Genomic DNA, 17,025 nt, shown 5'->3' with positions numbered 1-17,025 from the left:
ATGGAATATCTTAATGCCTTATCCATTCATTGTGGTGGTGATTGCATGGGTATATACTTTTGTCAAAACTCATCAAAATCTACACTTAAAATAGACACATCTTATTTTATGTAAATTATACCTCAATACGTAGAACAGAAAAAGCAAAGAAATGGCTATATATTTAATTCTTACTTTGAATGTGTTTTGAGGGGAGTCAGGATTTTTTCAGCAGGTCTGGACTAGTCAAGGCATTTTAAAATTCATCCAATAATGTTTGGACTGGAGACACGCTATCTTATTCTTGGTATGTCACCTTATACTGAGGAAAAAATATTATTTAATGCCCCAAAGAGCATCAACGTGAGTTCAAAATGAGGGTTATCTGGTTTCAAAAAACTTTGTGATCTGTACCGTGCTTATGGTGAAATGCCTTTACAAATCTTTAAAAGGTAAATTTAAATAACAAGTCTTTAAATGTAAACAAAAGGATAGCTACCTGGGTGTTTTTGACCTCCTGGGCTTATCAGTATTATTGGCGTCCTTGACTGCCTAATCATTTAGGAATCAAAAATCGGAAAATATTAGTGTAATGCCTGCTGTGGAGCGCTGCCCAGCTCTCCCTTTAAGGATTGAGGCACCAGATCCCCTAGTAGCTTGGAGTGTTGACTTCCAATGGCCTCTGAGATTGCCCTCTGCTGAAGGGAACTGCCTGACCCAAGTTCACACTTCCTTCTCAGGGCTTCTCAAGCGAAGTCCACTCCAGTGTGCAGTAGATGGGGTCAAAGGCCTGGCCCCTATGCCTCAGTTCAGGACAAGTTGGAAGGGCCGTCCCAGCTCTACAGGTCCCTAAGGGGACCAGCTGAAGTCTCTGCTGCGACTCTACTGTGGCTCTATTTCTCTCTCTCCCGATCCTGCTTCTTACTTTCTTGAGGGAACCTTCCAGGAAGTCTCCTGTACACAGACCTGTCTGCAGGTCTGTTTCCCAGGGAACTTAACCTAGGGCAATCAGTAAATGGGAGTGGGAATCACCTATGACTGGTGTGATCTCTCTACGACCAGGTAAAACATAAATATCCAAAATGCACTAGCTTTCTTATTTACCATAACTGACTGGTTATAAAACATAATTTAAAAATCCGAATCACAACAACAACAAAATAGGTGGGGAGAATATCTAGCAAGAACCACAACAAGACAAATGGAGGACATAAGTTGATAAAACGCTGCCAAAAATCTTTATAAAAAATGTGAACAAATGGAGGAAAGCATATGGGTCTTACGTAAGAAAACTCAATCCTGAGAAAGACAGTGCTTCTACCTAAATTAATCAATATTTGTAGTCTAAATTTGCTTAAAAAATTGTACATAGTTCCCGTAGAAGAATAAACATGGAAAAACGGGGGTGGGGGATTTTATGCAACAGGGGAGATTTGAGAAAGCGTGAGCCCTGTACACCAAATATTGTAAAATCAAGCTGCGGTCACTTCCTCCAGGACCCTCTCTTCTTTGCAGGCCTCTGCCCAGAGGCTGAATCCTCCTGTTGTCTTTCTCCGCCTCCCCTCTTTCCTACAGTACAGCAACTACCTGTTTATTTTGTCTTTCCCATTCTGCTGTAATCTCTTAAAGGGACAATCTATGTTTTTCAAGATATATCTTCAGCACCCAACACAGTGCTTGCACAAAGTGCTAAATGAATGAATGAATACATGAATAACCACCTAAAAGTACAATTAGGTCAAGCACAAAATGGGCTACAGTGGAGCTTAGTTCTGGAGCTTAGTCCATTCCTTCCTTTGAGGAGCCAGTGTCATTATAATCTAAACTGATACCAATGCTGTCAAGTAGTCAATGCTTATTTCCTACAGATATACCCCCATTTCCTCTCAGTGTGAATTTACGTTTGAAACAGTGCTTGCAACTATGGAATATTATTCAGCCACTAAAAAAGAATGCAATCTTGCCATTTGCAACAACATGGATGGAACTGGAGAGTATAATGCTAAGCAAAATAAGCCAGAGAAAGACAAATACCATATGATTTCATGCATCTGCGGAATTTAAGGGACAGAAACAACAAGCAGAGGGGAAAAAATAAGAGAGACAAAGCAAGAAACAGATTCGTAATTATAGAGAATAATCCGATGGTTACTAGAGGGAAGGCAAGTGGGGCGAAGTATTAATTGGCTGATGGGGACTAAGGAGTGCACTAGCCATGATGAGCACTGGGTGATGCATGGAACTGTTGAATATTATACACCTGAAACTAACATAAAACTGTATGTTAACTAACTGGAATGAAAATAAAAACTTAAAAAAACACAACAACAATGCATGCATTTGTAAACATGTCCATGTGTGAACAATTAAACCGCCTGTCAGGTTACATTCCTGAGTCTGTCCGGCAATGGAGACTTGTAAAGCCCGATGTCTCAGCCCTCTTTATGAGAAAAGACGCTTTCGATGCTGTAGCTGAGAAATGAAAGTCAATGTCATGAGATCTATTTTTCCCTTGGGAGAGTCAAAGAGGGGCACTGCATTTACACTAGGACATGTTGACAGTGTCTAAGTACGTTGAATCTTATCTACAGGAGCAGTAAATCCCCTGACCCCTCGGGCTGGTAAGAGGCTAGGCTGGGCTGCACACTGTTGCCAGCCAAGGTTTCAGCCCTTCTGCTCCCGAAGAGGTTTCATTTCAGAATGCAGATGATAAAGTACCCAAGGGGCGCCTGGGTGGCTCAGTCGGTTAAGCGGCCGACTTCGGCTCAGGTCATGATCTCACGGTCCGTGAGTTCGAGCCCCGCATCGGGCTCTGTGCTGGCAGCTCAAGAGCCTGGAGCCTGTTTCAGATTCTGTGTCTCCCTCTCTCTGACGCCCCCCCCCCCCCCGCGCCGTTCATGGTCTGTCTCTCTCTGTCTCAAAAATAAATAAACGTTAAAATAAATAAATAAATAAATAAATAAATAAATAAAGTACCCAAATAGAACCATCTAAGTCCCCAAGAATTGTAACAATAAAACCCTTTGCAAAGCGAGGGAGAAACTACACTGTCCTACTCTTACCTTCCTGGAGAGCCACAGGGTGATTTGACCACCTGTGCCCAAACCCATGACCCGAGGGCAGGATTTACCTGGTTCATGAGAAGTCACAGCTGGACTTCATGTTACACGTGCCCCAAAAGACGTTTCATTTTAAGTTGGTTAATACAGCCCTCGTCTGCCAACTAACTGCTGGGTAGGTTTCAAACTTCAGCTTTTATCCGCATGTAGCTCAGAGTTGCAGAATGCCAACCGGGCAAATGACCTCATGAGAGCAGAATCAATGCACGGACTCTGACACTACCAAAAGTTGCAGTGGAAATGTGTTTTGTAAGGAAAATGTGTAAATCTGATGACAGAAAATGTAAAGAAAATTGTAGAGTGCCCCCTGAAAACATAATAAAAGCTTCTCCCAAGTTAAAGGTGTACGCGTGGGGGTCTTTCACCAACTAGCCTTCACGTTCTTGCGACTACAGGGTCTGTGGACCCATACTACAGATGTGCCAACCTACAGATGTGATCTGAATGTTACCATGAGGATTCAGACCGGGGTCCTAAAACTTGGAACCAGAGTCTCTGAAGTCTGGGTCTTCTAAGAAAAACAACCTTCTCGGTGTTAATGCAGTTCAATTGTTGCTTTTGGCCCCAATTACCTCATAAAAGGTCTTGAAGAACATGCATGAAACATGCATGGAAAACATGTATTACATGCATTAAAAACCTTGGAAACATTCGTATTGAAGAAGACACATAGGGGGCACCTGGGTGGCTCAGTCAGTTGAGCGACCGACTTCGACTCAGGTCATGATCTCATGGTTTGTGAGTTCAAGCGCCGCATCAGGCTCTGTGCGGACAGCTCAGAGCCTGGAGCCTGCTTCGGATTCTGTGTCTCCCTCTCTCTCTGCCCTGCCCCCACTAATGCTCCATCTCTCTCTGTCTCAGAAATAAACATAAAAAAAAATTTTTTTAAAGAAGACACATAGAATTCAAGCAAGACTGATGCCTTTTTTTAATCACCACAACAACTCCCAAGATTCAGAAAGAAAATACTTGAGAAAAGAGGGGTAGCTGACTTACCCTAGAGAAAGAAAAGTTAAAAGTTCTCTGATTTCTCTGGGGAAGGAGGAAGACATTTCATCTCCCAGAGATTTCTTTGAGTCAGAGATGCCCGGAAATAGCCATTTCTGAGGGAAGCAATCAGGCAGAGTCAAAAGTAACATACTAACTCTAAATCCTCACAATTACATGTTGAGAACTTTGCCTAGATATTCTAGGTGCCACCTTGCAATAGGCCAGTTGTGTTGCTGACAGCTCAGCGCGTATCAGGGAAAAGACACACTCTCAGTTGGCGCCTCTTAGAGCCACATTAATCCAATTGAAGTGTGGTTCTGGAATACAGCCAGTCTACCCCACTGAGGCAAGACTTGATGGAACATCAGGCTAGCATGAGTGGACCTGGCCAGCTCAGAGCGTGAAAGATGGGAGACACGGGGTAGTTAAAATAACCGTACGGTAAGTCTTCAAGCATCACTAATGCTAAGAAGACACACAGAGTCCCAACATCCCAGGGCATAGCTGTGGAAACAAAGGCAGTCACCTGACTCTGAAGGCCTGACGATGATCTGAGTTAAGGCTCATTTTAAGCAGAAACTGTGTGGGCTTCAATGCAAAGATGTAAACCATGAACATAGAACACTCCTGGCTGACACAGAGTCATTAACCAAAAGATAGTTTTCACGTTTCCAGAATGGTCATAACAGCAAACATTCAGTCTGCCTCTCTCTCCCAGCCCCAAACAAGACGTAAGATGAATTCCACCCAGTCTCTATCTGGGGGAAGAAGGTCCAGCTACAGAGGCAGAGTAACATTTGTTTGAACTAGAAGAAGACATATCACAGTCAGTGTCTAAATTGTAGAGCCCGAATGGTAAGTGCCATTACGGTCCTGGGGATGTAGAACTCCTTAAGGGAGAGCTGGACCCTGAAACGTAAGTGACTGAAATTAGGAGAGAGGCAAGTATCCTATAAGTAGAGGCATGTAAAAACTAAAGAGAGTGTTGGACATTGAAATACTGAGTAAACTAAACTATAAAGACGTGACCCATAAACCAAACATTCCCACTTGATGAACAGACCAGTGATTGTCAAACAACGTGAAAACTTCTCCAAGTATTCACTGCAGAAAGTAATAAGGGGACCTGGGGGAACCTCTGTGCCACCCACCACCACCATCCTCCCCACCAAGTAGGTTTTGCTTGGAACATTGAACTTTGATCTGTTTTATGTACTCAGGTTCCATGTAAGGTTTTGTTTTGTTTTAGAGTAGGTTGCTTTTATTTTTTTAATGCTTATTTTTATTTCTGATAGAGAGAGAGCATAAGCAGGGGAAGGACAGAGAGAGAGGGACACAGAGGGTCTGAAGCAGGCTCTGTGCCGACAGAGGCAAGCCCAACATGTGGCTGGAACTCACAAACTGAGAGATCATGACCTAAGCTACAGCCAGACACTCAGCCAACTGAGCCACCCAGCCACCCCCAAAATAAGTACCTTTGAAAAGTTTAGACATTATAGGGACCTTAACAGTGAGAAGAAGCAAGAAAAGCTACAAAACTCATAGTTTTTGAAAAGCCAGACTTAAATGAACTTAATTTCAGAAAGTGACAAGTTCTTCCTAGGAGGGAAGAGATCTATAGTGGCTTCATACTTGGCAGGGTGTTTGGAGGAGGAATAATTTTTTATAGAAGGGAATCGGGAAAAGCCAGCTGAAGTTTAACAAACATGTAACAATCACAGAGGCTCCCCTGATGGACTCAGAGTCCTGAGTAGCACCAGCCAGAGCCAACTCTTTCCTGGAGGCTCTTATCAAGTTCATGGGGAAGTCCACACGAGACTGGGAGTGGGGAAGGAACTCAAACAGAGACCCTTCTGAGGTACACAGACCTTCTCCAAATACTAGTCAGTGGTATACTGAAGGCTAGAGGAAAGGCAGAGAAGGGGAGAGAAATCCCCAGAGGGCACATGAGGCTTTCACTGAGAACACAGAAACAGTCTAGTGAAGTCTAGGATTGAGACAGGAGAGGTGAGAAAAATCCCTTGAGACACTCTAGACCTTCACTGAATGCTGAATGCCCTGTAGTGGCCCTCAAGTTTTGTACGGGACAGAGAGCTAGAGAAATCTCCCACGGAGTAAAAGTCTGGAAGTGGGACAGGAGCAAAGAGACTGCAGAGGCCCCAGAGTTGGCAACAGCTTGTAAAGCAGAAAGCAACCTTGTATGGTTTGGAAAGTTGGTGGCTGAACTCTTAAGCATAAAGAAAACTATGGAATCTCACCACTGCTCAGATTTCATGCCCTGATAAAGGGAAAACCCTATTGCTGCCTTCAAAACATTAAAGCTGGTGACTGGTAAATGACTCTTACGTAAGCTGTGATAAAGCCAGTACCAGCTCAACTCAATTAGATGGACTTATCCTCCCTCACTAGCAGCCTGTCCAAAGAAGAAGCAAGCTCTTTCCTGAGAGTAAACCGTATTTACTTTATTCTCTATTATTGTGTTGCACACAATATTTGGCATTGAATCATGAAGTCCAAGACCTGCGAAGAGGTAAGAAAAACGTGTTCTGTGATCAAGAGAAGAAGCAGTCAATAGAAGTAGATCCAAAGATAGCCCAAAGATGGTGAAATTATCAGACAATGACCCTAAAATAACTGTGACTCAATATATTAGAGGATCTAGATGGAAAAATTAGACAATAGGCATGAACATATGTGGAATTTCAGCAGAACTGGAAACTATAAAAAAAGAATCAAATAAAGATGCCAGAAATGAAAAATAATGTATCAAAAATAAAGAAACCATTCAATGGTTTTATCACCAGACTGAACAGAAGAGGAAAGAATTAGTGAACTTTATGGCAAGTTAATATATATTATCTAAACTAAACCACAAAGAAAAAGAGGTGGACAAAAATGGAAAAGCACCCAATATGTTTCAACAATATGAAACAGTAGAAGATAAATATAACTAGAGGCTCAGAAGGAGAAGAATACAGAATGGGACAGAAGAAAACACTTGAAGAGAAAGAGCTCCCCAAATTGATGAAATGCACAATGCCATCAAAGAAGCTCAGAACATGTCAAACAGTTTAAATACAAAAAAAAAAAAAAAAAAACCACATCTATCACATCATAATCAAACTGTTAAAACTCAAAGATAAAGAGAAAAAATTAAAACAGCCAAAGAAACAAGATGTATCAGTGAAAGTTGACAACAATACAAACAATGACTCACTTATCATCAGAAACAGCGTTGACCAGAGACTTTAAAATGCTGAAAGAAAAAAAAAAAAAAAAAAGAACTCTCTATCCAGCAAAAATACAATTTTATAAAAAGGCAAAACAAAGACAATTGCAGACCAAGAAAGTTGAGAGACTTCGTGGCCTGTAGGCCAGCACAACAAATTCTTTGAGTCAAATGGGATTGATACCAGATTAAAGCACAGATCTGCTAGAAAGGATAAAGAACACCAGAAAGATACTTTAAAAAATCAAATACCAGGAATAACTCCAAAACAATACTGGAAGTCCTCTGCACTGAAAACTAAAAGAATATTTTCTAGGAAATAGTAAACAAGGCCTAAATAAATGAAGAGATGCATCATGTTCATGGATTACTAGACTAAATATAGATAAAAGATCCATTTGAAGACTTCTATTTCTGGCCCAGGTAGAGACACATGATTTAACCTCCCATCCGAAACAACAAAAACTAAGCAAGATATATGAAATGACAATTTTCAAGACATCAAGTATCAGGTAACAAAGAAAAATGATTCTCAAGAGATGGGAAGTAAGTGAGGCGAGTCTTCTGATTGGCCCAGCTTATCACCTTGTATTTCCTGGCCATGACACAGGGAGGGGTGACCTCAGTGGATACCAGCAGATTCCCTAATCGCCCTAGATCAATGCTACTCTGGGTCCATCTGGCAACTGTAAAAACAGGATCTAAAAGCATCAAACTGTTTCCAAGTACAAGCATCCCAGAACAAGGCTCAAAAATATTTACAGAAAACAAAAATATCCAGCACCCAGCAAAGTAAAAGTCACCATGTCTTGTCTGGTCACACAATTCACTATCTTATCTCAAGTCTGTCTGACTCCAAAGTCCACCTCCTTTCTGCCACATATGCAGGGAAGGGTTATGTTTTCCTGGATTGGAGTTAAAATACCCTTTCTCTTCACTGGTGGGTTGAAACTCACCAAAAGAGAGACCGATATTATGCGCCCCCTAATGTGATCAATAGAAAGTACCAGCTCCAGCTACGAAGTGTTCCTGCCTTAAAAAAAAACCCAATCTTCCATACGATGAAATCTCTAGACTTAACTACTAGTCACAGGAAATATAGGGGGCGGTGGAGTCTATGTGAAATGATACCACACCGATGCAATCAGCCAAATCCACATCATGGGAAATTCTATAAGACAAATGACTCATTTCTTCAACAAAGAAATGACATGAATGGTAGGAGGGAAAGGAGGAATAATACCGATTACAAGACAATTAAGAAAAAATACCAACCAAACACAAAGCGCGTCTTACTCGAGTCCCAGTTTAAGCAAGTCAACTGTAAAAAGATGTTTGGGGAACAATCTGAGTATTTGCACATGGAGTAGAGACTGAGAATATAAAAGAACTATATAAGGAATAAAGAGCCATCTAAAAAATTTATTAAATGTGATCATAATAATGTGATTTTATAAAATAAGAAGAGACTTTCTCTGTTAGAAATACACACTGAATTATGATATTTTTAAAAAAAAATTTTTTTTAACGTTTATTTATCTTTGAGACAGAGAGAGACAGAGCATGAACGGGGGAGGGGCAGAGAGAGAGAGGGAGACACAGAATCCGAAGCAGGCTCCAGGCTCCGAGCCATCAGCCCAGAGCCCAACGCGGGGCTCGAACTCACGGACCGTGAGATCGTGACCTGAGCTGAAGTCGGACGCTCAACCGACTGAGCGACCCAGGTGCCCCTGAATTATGATATTTTAATTATATTTATTTTAATTTAATTTAATTTGCTTCAACATATTCCATTGAAGGGGATGGCAAGAATTGGAGGGTGGTATATAGGCAAAACAAGATTGACAGAATCTGGTAATTGCCAAAGCTGAGTGATAAGTGCGTGGGGATTCATGGTACTATTCTCTCTACTTGTACGTATGTTCACACTTTTCTACAAAATTCTTAGAGCATCAGTGTTTGTAAAGATCACCTTCCATTCTACTAAACTGGTTTTTCTCACTTTGCTTTGACATATTATAGAATCACATGCCTAAAAATCTGTGTCAGCTTAGATGAAATAAAATTGCTTTTGAAATGCCCTCATATTTTACACTGAAAAAATATTGTCTTATATAATATTAACCAACATACAAAATACTGGGAATTGTCGAAATATAATGTTAAACCATCAGATACATCATAAAATAAAACTTGAAGGTAACCATCAAAAACTTTTGAACTAGATAGTTTTTAGTCTCCAAAATGGGCCCCCTAGAGACTGTCATCCCCTAAACAGAACGAGGATTAGCGGTGGAAATGAACCTTTAAGAAATTTTTTAATGTTGATTTACTTTGGAAGGAGAGAGGAGGAGGGGCAGAAAGAGAGGAAGACACAGAATCTGAATCTGAAGGAGGCTCCAGGCTCTGAGCTGTCAGCACAGAGCCCAACGTGGGGCTGGAACTCACGGACCGCGAGATCATGACCTGAGCCGAAGTCCAGAACACTTAACTGATGGAGCCACCCAGGTGCCCCTGGGAACGAACCTTTAAATAATAACTGTCAGGCACTGTCCCAGTTGCTGATTTGTTTCTGTCACCGATATTGTGAGATAGAGCTTTTTACAGGGAAGGCAACTAGAGAAGTTCACCTGCTTGCTTCAGGCCCCAGCAAGGTAAATGAGGAAGCTACGTTTTAAATTTAGGTCTACCTGCCCTCACACCCATGTTTCCTCCACAGCATCAATCATTCAGCAGGTTGTTTGGGTTGTTTGCTTTGTAACAGCTTCAAATCACTTTATTATTTCTAATTCCATATAGAGAGAGATCTTTCTGTGGTAGAATGGGTTTTTCAGCATTCCAGGATGCATCCTTACAACGACACATATGGAAACTATTGGAGACTTTTTTCCTTTTTTTTTTTTTCCTCCTTTTTCTCCTGGGGTCTCAGACTGGGGTGACTACAGGAGACAGGAACCCTTTTAACAGAAGGAAGGAAGGGCAATGCCATAGAGCTGCCAACACGAGCACTGAGAAAACTCTGCTTATCCTTCCCACCAGGTCCTAAGAACAGTCCGCTGAGAAAGCCTGTTTTCCTCTCCTCTATTCCACCCTGCAGGATTCAGTGACGCCCGCATGCACCCAACAGTGGGAACCAGATTAATCCGAAGAAGAGGACAGAGAGCTGAAGGACAAAGAGAACTCCATGTATAGGACAGGCAGGACCCTGGGGTTGGGAGTGCTCAAGAGAAATTGTTCTGTCGCCTGGTAGAAACCGCAAGGAAGCCTTTCTTCAAGACTACTGCAGTGGGGGAGGGAGACTAGACTTAACTCTGAATAACGGGAACAAGTGGGAATTTAGAGCCAACAGGTAGGGTCAGCGGGTGGATGAAAAATTACAAAGGGGAACTTAGTCAAGTACCAAGGGTGGGTAAAGGAAGAGCTTGGTTGGATATCAGGGGTGGGGACAATTCTGCATGAACTTTGCAGGATTCTTTGCTAAAACTGCACTCAATGGGCCAAGAATGGAGCCAAGGACAAGGACTGCTTGCAAAGAGGGCTCAGAGGAGCCTGTCTGAAGTTTAGTCAAGGGAAAAGCACTTGTCAGGAGTAAAGGAGATTCCGAGGTCTGAGGGGCCACGGGAAAGGGGGGAGGGGTAGAAGCAAAAGTCAGAAAGGGTGACTGGCTACACAAGGGTGGCCACATGGATGCCCAGAGAATCCATTACCAGGCCTGCCCAGCGAGAAATGAAAGAGGGCGCCTGGAATAGGACTGGGAAACCCCGGAGTAGATTCAAATTCAAAATTAAGATCTCTTTTATACATTTTTCCTTTATTCTGTGGGTACTGACACATAGTCACTTAGGGGATATCAATCACCCCCCTCCCGTTTACACTCGGGGTGTGGTGCTGGGGTAATACTTTGAAAGGTTACTTATTTGATTTTTCCCATTTATTGCACTATTGGACCACTTTCCAGACCCTTCTCCCGTCAGCTGTTTCTAACTGATAGCTAGACAGTTTTAAAGAGCATCCTTTGTCAGTGAAGGAGATTATAGGGTTAAATCAGAACCCCCCCCCCCCCCCCCGCAACAGGTTCCAAATTCATTTAAACAGATTTCTATTCATTAGCAATTCCGAATTTAGGGAGTTATTTATTCCTTCATATTACTGAGAAACAAACTGGACTAAAATGAGTATTGAGACAGTCTGAATTTAGTGGAGAGGCTTTTTGGTTGAGGCTCTTGTTTGTTTTTTTTTTTTTTTTATCAAACCTTATTCCAAGCAATGCAGATAAGGAGCCGATTCAAACAATTCCCCCCCCCACACACACACACACACGATGCATTGTCACTATTGTTGCCCCAGCTAAGCAGGGAAGCTCTAAAGGAATGAAATTTTCCTCCTTCCCACTGTTCTGTTGTCTTTCTAAACAGCAGACCTGCCAAGATCAGCAGCTTGAAAGCCTCCTTTGAGGTGGTCCTCATGCCTCTTTCACTGGCCGGAGCCCATCCAGCCCTTAGACTGAATGCCCAGTCCCCAAGGGGACACCCAGGAGGCCACACAACCAGGGGAGCGTAGAGAAAACGGCACAGCGAAGACAGGGAAACTTCGGGCTGCCAGGGGTCAGATCCAGGAACTCAGAAACATGGGCTTAAGTCACTATAAATACCTTTGTAAAAGTGACGGGGGCAGCGGTGGGGGAGGACAGGAACAGGTGGTCGGAGGCCCTGCATGCACATCACTGGCCGAGAACAATTACTCTGGGGGCACGGGCCCTGTGTGCTATATTCCGAGTCCACGTTTACCAAGAGACGGGATAGTTTTCTCTTCTTGCGGTTCCGTGTGCCCCTTCCTCCCGCTGAGGATTAGTTTCTATCTTCACAGTAATCTAGCATGATTTTTTTTTTTATATATATACCGCATCATGGGCACCTTAACAATTTACAAGCACAGGTTTGAGGGAACCGTATCTCCATCGTAAACAGGACAGAAAATGTTTCAGAGCACAATTAGGGAGGAAAAGACTCTCCAGTTGTCTAGGGAATAGAGACAGACACAGTGGGAAAATAAAGGCGGATCAAACGGATGAGAACAAGCAACTCTATTTATTCAAGTTGCTAGAGCCAGGGGGGTCAGCCAAAGCCATTTGCATTTTGACAAAGGCTCAAAGGCAGGCAGAGGAGCGGGAAAGCTTTCCGTGGAAAGAAAGGAAAGGCTTCAAGTGTGCTCTCACTGGACGCTGTTGGCTCCGGGAAGTGTGGCCAGCTAACTAGAAGCAGGGCACCGTGTGATTGGTTAGGGGTGCGTATTTGGCTCTCTCTGGCCCGTCCTAAGTTGGAAGTAAGGGTAAAAATCGGAGAAGCTAGCCGTTATTAATCAAGTTCTGGCAATTCAGGGCCAATTGTTACAGAAGTTATTATTTAGCTTCCCAGATTGTTGCCAGAGATAGCAATCCGTGCATCTGATTTAGAGCAGGCGGGCTTCCTGGGTTGTTTACTGGAGATAAAGGGCCTGGTTTTCCTCGCAGGTTGCGGATCAGAGTCCTATTTTTATGTATGGTCTGGCCATTGTCCATTTGTATATTCAGTCTCTCAGGAGTATCCCGAAACAAGGAGACCAGCAGGTAGGAAAAACAGTCGTGAGTCAAGCCGTGCTCTCTCTCTATGGAAGAAACCATAACTGGGATTTCATGACGTCAGGTTAAAGTTGAGATATATTTTTTCCCTGTGTTTTATAATTCTCCCAAGTATTTAATTCATTGACCATGTGACTTCTTGGTCCACGTTCTCCCACACTTCATGCAGGAGGGACCCAACATCCTGCTAAATAAGAAAGGGTGTTTCTTTATTCTTCTCTGGAATCTGGGCTCCAGATATATTTTTCTTGGAGGCAAAGGCAACCTCGGTTTGGGAGGAATGGAAGAACAGAAATTCCATTCTGGGGCGCCTGAGTGGCTCAGTCGGGTGAGCATCTAACTCTTGATTTCATCTCAAGTCATGATCTCATAGTTTGTGGGATCGAGCCCCATGTTGGGCTCAGTGTTGACAGCACAGAGCTTGCTTGAGATTCTCTCTCTCCCTTTCTCTGCCCCTCCCTTGCTTGCACTCTCTCTCTCTCTCTCTCTCTCTCTCCCTCTCTCTCTCAAAATAAATAAATAAGAGAAAGATATTCCATCCGTAAAAAATAACTTTAACTTGGATTAAAATAACCCCTGGCATCCATATGTATAGGATGGATGCTGGGGTTGCACTAGTTGGCTTGGGTTTCCATCACAAAGTACCACAGGCTGGGAGGCTTAAACAATAGACATGTATTTTTCTCACAGTTCTGGAGGTTGGGAGTCCAAGACGAAGTTGCCAGCAAATTTGGGATCCCACTGAGTCCTCTTCTCTTGGCTTCTAGGCAGCTGCCATCTTGCTGTGTGCTCACATGGCCTCTTCTCTCTTGGACCACTGAGGGAGAAGGCAAGCTCTCTGATGTCTTTTATTAGGGTGCCAATCCTATTGTATCAGGGCCCCAACCATATGACCTCATTTAACCTTAATTACTTCCATAAAGGCCCTATCTCTAAATACAGTCACCATGGAAATTAGAGCTTCCACATCTGAGTTTGGGAGGTGGGGGGGGGGGGGGGAGGGTGGGGGATAAATATTCAGTCCATGACAAATGTGAAAGGTGGACACATCTCACTGAAGGTGACATCCTATGTGCCTGTAGGGATATGGTGAGAGCCAGCAAGATGAACCTCCAAATGACGATAGAGTTTTGACTTATTAGGTTTTAAGATTGAATGTATCTGATTATGAGACAAAAATCTTTGCCTAAAATCAGTTCTGAATTGATAGAATAATCGCAATTTGACCAAATCACAATAACTTTTAAAGTGTGATTGGGTTTAAGATGTGATACCTTTTTCTGAGATAAAATTTTGAGATAAAACTACATAAATATAGGGGCGCCTGGGGGGCTCAGTGGGTTAAGCGTCCGACTTTGGTTCAGGTCACGATCTCATAGTTTGTGAGTTCGAGCCCCACGTCGGGCTCTGTGCTGGCGGTGTGGAGCCTGCTTGGGATTCTTGCTCTTACTTTTCTCTTTGCCCCCCTCCACTCATGCTTTGTCTCTCTCAAGATACATACATACATACATACATACATACATACAAATATAGCATTTAGGGAACCACAGGTCCTTAAACAGGGATCAAATTTTATTAAATATGGCCCATCCCATATTACTCCTCCAGTAGCAAACTTTCCATCCACTGCAAGTTAAAGACTGATCTCTTTAACTCCAACCTACCTTTCCAAAATGTTTTCCTACCTTTTCTGCACTAATAACAGTAATAACAGTGGCTAACGCTTTGTGCAAATTGCTTTACATGCCTTTGTTGTTCATTATCAGTACTTGGAATAAACATACGAAGTAGGTCCTTCTACAGGAGGTTAAGTAACTTACCTAAAATCCCCGCAGTTATTCCCAGAACTCACCGCAGACCATCTGACTCTGAAGCCTTCACCACTCTATGCTTCATATTCTTCTCCATCACAGCGTCCTGCTTTTTGGCAAATATTCCTTTGTAGCTCTTACTCTCTTTAAGGTAGGTCCGTCTCACACCACGGGTCCCCAAAAGTGTACGCTCCTAAAATGTTGAACCAAGTTCAGAATATAAATTCTTTGCAGTGGACTGAGCTTCTCTGAGCAAGAAAGCCAAACAGAAAGGGAAGGCATATTTGATCATTTAAACGGTTTTTTAAAACTGTCTGTCTTTTGTCATTCAAAAGATAAGTCGTAGACTGCAAAAATATTTGCTTTGCGTCCAGCAGGCATAAGATTATGTCTCTGAGATGAAAAAAAAAAAAACGCCTACAATTCACAAATTAAATTCATTCTGCCTGTCATTTATTTCTTGGTAACTCTCACATGCTTTAGCAAAGCATAACCCACAAGGTAAGCAGTCCAAATTTTTGAATGAATAATTAAGAACACTTAAAGGGCACCTGGGTGGTTCAGTCAGCTAAGCCTCCGACTTTGGTTCAGGTCATGATCTCACAGTTCTTGAGATTGAGCCCTGCATTGGGCTCTGTGCTGACAGCTCAGAGCTTGGATGGAGCCTGCTTCAGATTCTGTGTCTCCCTCTCTCTGCCCCTCCCCTGCTCGCGCTCTGTCTCTCTTTCTCTCTTTCAAAAATAAACATTTTTAAAAATTAAAAAAAAAAAAAGAACACTGTACAGCAAAAAGTGAGATGCCTTGAGCACCTTGCCAGGAAAGTGTATGAAAAAATGTCAGAGGGAAAACGAGTCTGGAGCTCTAGGCTCAGGAGAATGAGAGTGTCAGGGAGAGACTGAACTCAAAGACCCAGAACCCTGTGAGCCACAGCCCTGGTGACTTTCACCAGCATTTACATGGCACAGCGGGGCAAACCTGGAGCCCTGCCAGAATGGACATTGCTTCTCCAGTAAGCTCAGAGCCTGCACTCGGCAAAAACTGGGACAAGGGACTGGAGACACCCGTGAGAACACGTGGTGAATGTGCCCTTGGGAGGTGAGCCTCAGCTCACCTTAGCAAGTGGCCTTAGTAGTTATGACACCGGTCTTCTGTCGGGGGGGATTCCTTGCCCAGGTTTTCTGAGGATTCTCATTCGCCCAGTATTGCAGGCCTTGGGGTACAGACACTGAAACCAGACGATAATTCCCATCCCTATGGAACACACAAGTTCCGTAAAGATCGCAACTTTCAAGTAAAATCAAGCTAATATAGCAAGCTTAACATTAGAAACAAGCAGGATTTTTTTTCTTTTTATCACCAAATCAAATCCATTCTGCATGAAGCTGGGAAAATGAGCAAATGTGGGCAGAACTCTCTGGGATCACAACATAGAACGTGATGTGGAGAGAATCCTTAGAAGACGTCTCCTCTTTCTCCTTCTCCCACACACAAAAAAGCAAAATGTAGCTTTGCAGGAGTGTTTCCACTGGGAATCATTTTATTGCCATGGAGGTGGAGGAAAATAATTTAAAACAGCTAAAAGACAGGGTCTGGATAACTCCTTTTTTCTTTTCTTTTAGATCTTAAAAACCATGCACTTCAATACCACGAGCCCATGTGAGAATGCCATTCAAAATAATGGTTTTCTCTCTCTAAATCCTTGTTATTAGTCATTTTGAGGGAATATCATGTAACAGAAAGCCGCTTTTATTTTTTCCCATCAGACAAGGATATCCTAAGCAATTACCAAATGCTGATTCAGTACCCATGATAAGAACATTGGGAGTTTTATAACTTGCATGGTTTTGTGGCCCCTTTAGATCTGGGGGGTTGTAGACATCTAACCAGTAATTTTTCTCGGTGCCCGTGGTCATGTCTCAGGCTGATTGTGCCACGCGGGCTTTTGTGTTTGTTGTTGTTATTATTGTTTGCTTCGTAAAAGTTCTTAGAAGTTCTAGAGACACAGAATTTGGTTAGCTATTAGGAGAAGCAGAAGATATTATCCAACACTGTTTATTTACAAAAAACATTAAAAGGCCGCCTGGGTGCCTCAGTCGATTAAGCATCCAACTTTGGCTCAGGTCATTATCTCACTGTTTGTGAGATCTCTGCTCACTTTGAATCATCTGTCCCCCTCTCTCTCTGCCCCTCCTCTGCTCATTCTCTCTCTCTCTCTCTCAAAAGTAAAACTTTTTTAAAAAATTAAAAAAAAAGTTAAATAATATTGTTCTTACAAACATT

Source organism: Acinonyx jubatus, chromosome B2 (assembly GCF_027475565.1).
Source record: "Acinonyx jubatus isolate Ajub_Pintada_27869175 chromosome B2, VMU_Ajub_asm_v1.0, whole genome shotgun sequence".
Lineage (NCBI taxonomy): Eukaryota > Metazoa > Chordata > Mammalia > Carnivora > Felidae > Acinonyx > Acinonyx jubatus.
Note: the sequence above shows the minus strand (reverse complement) of the source record.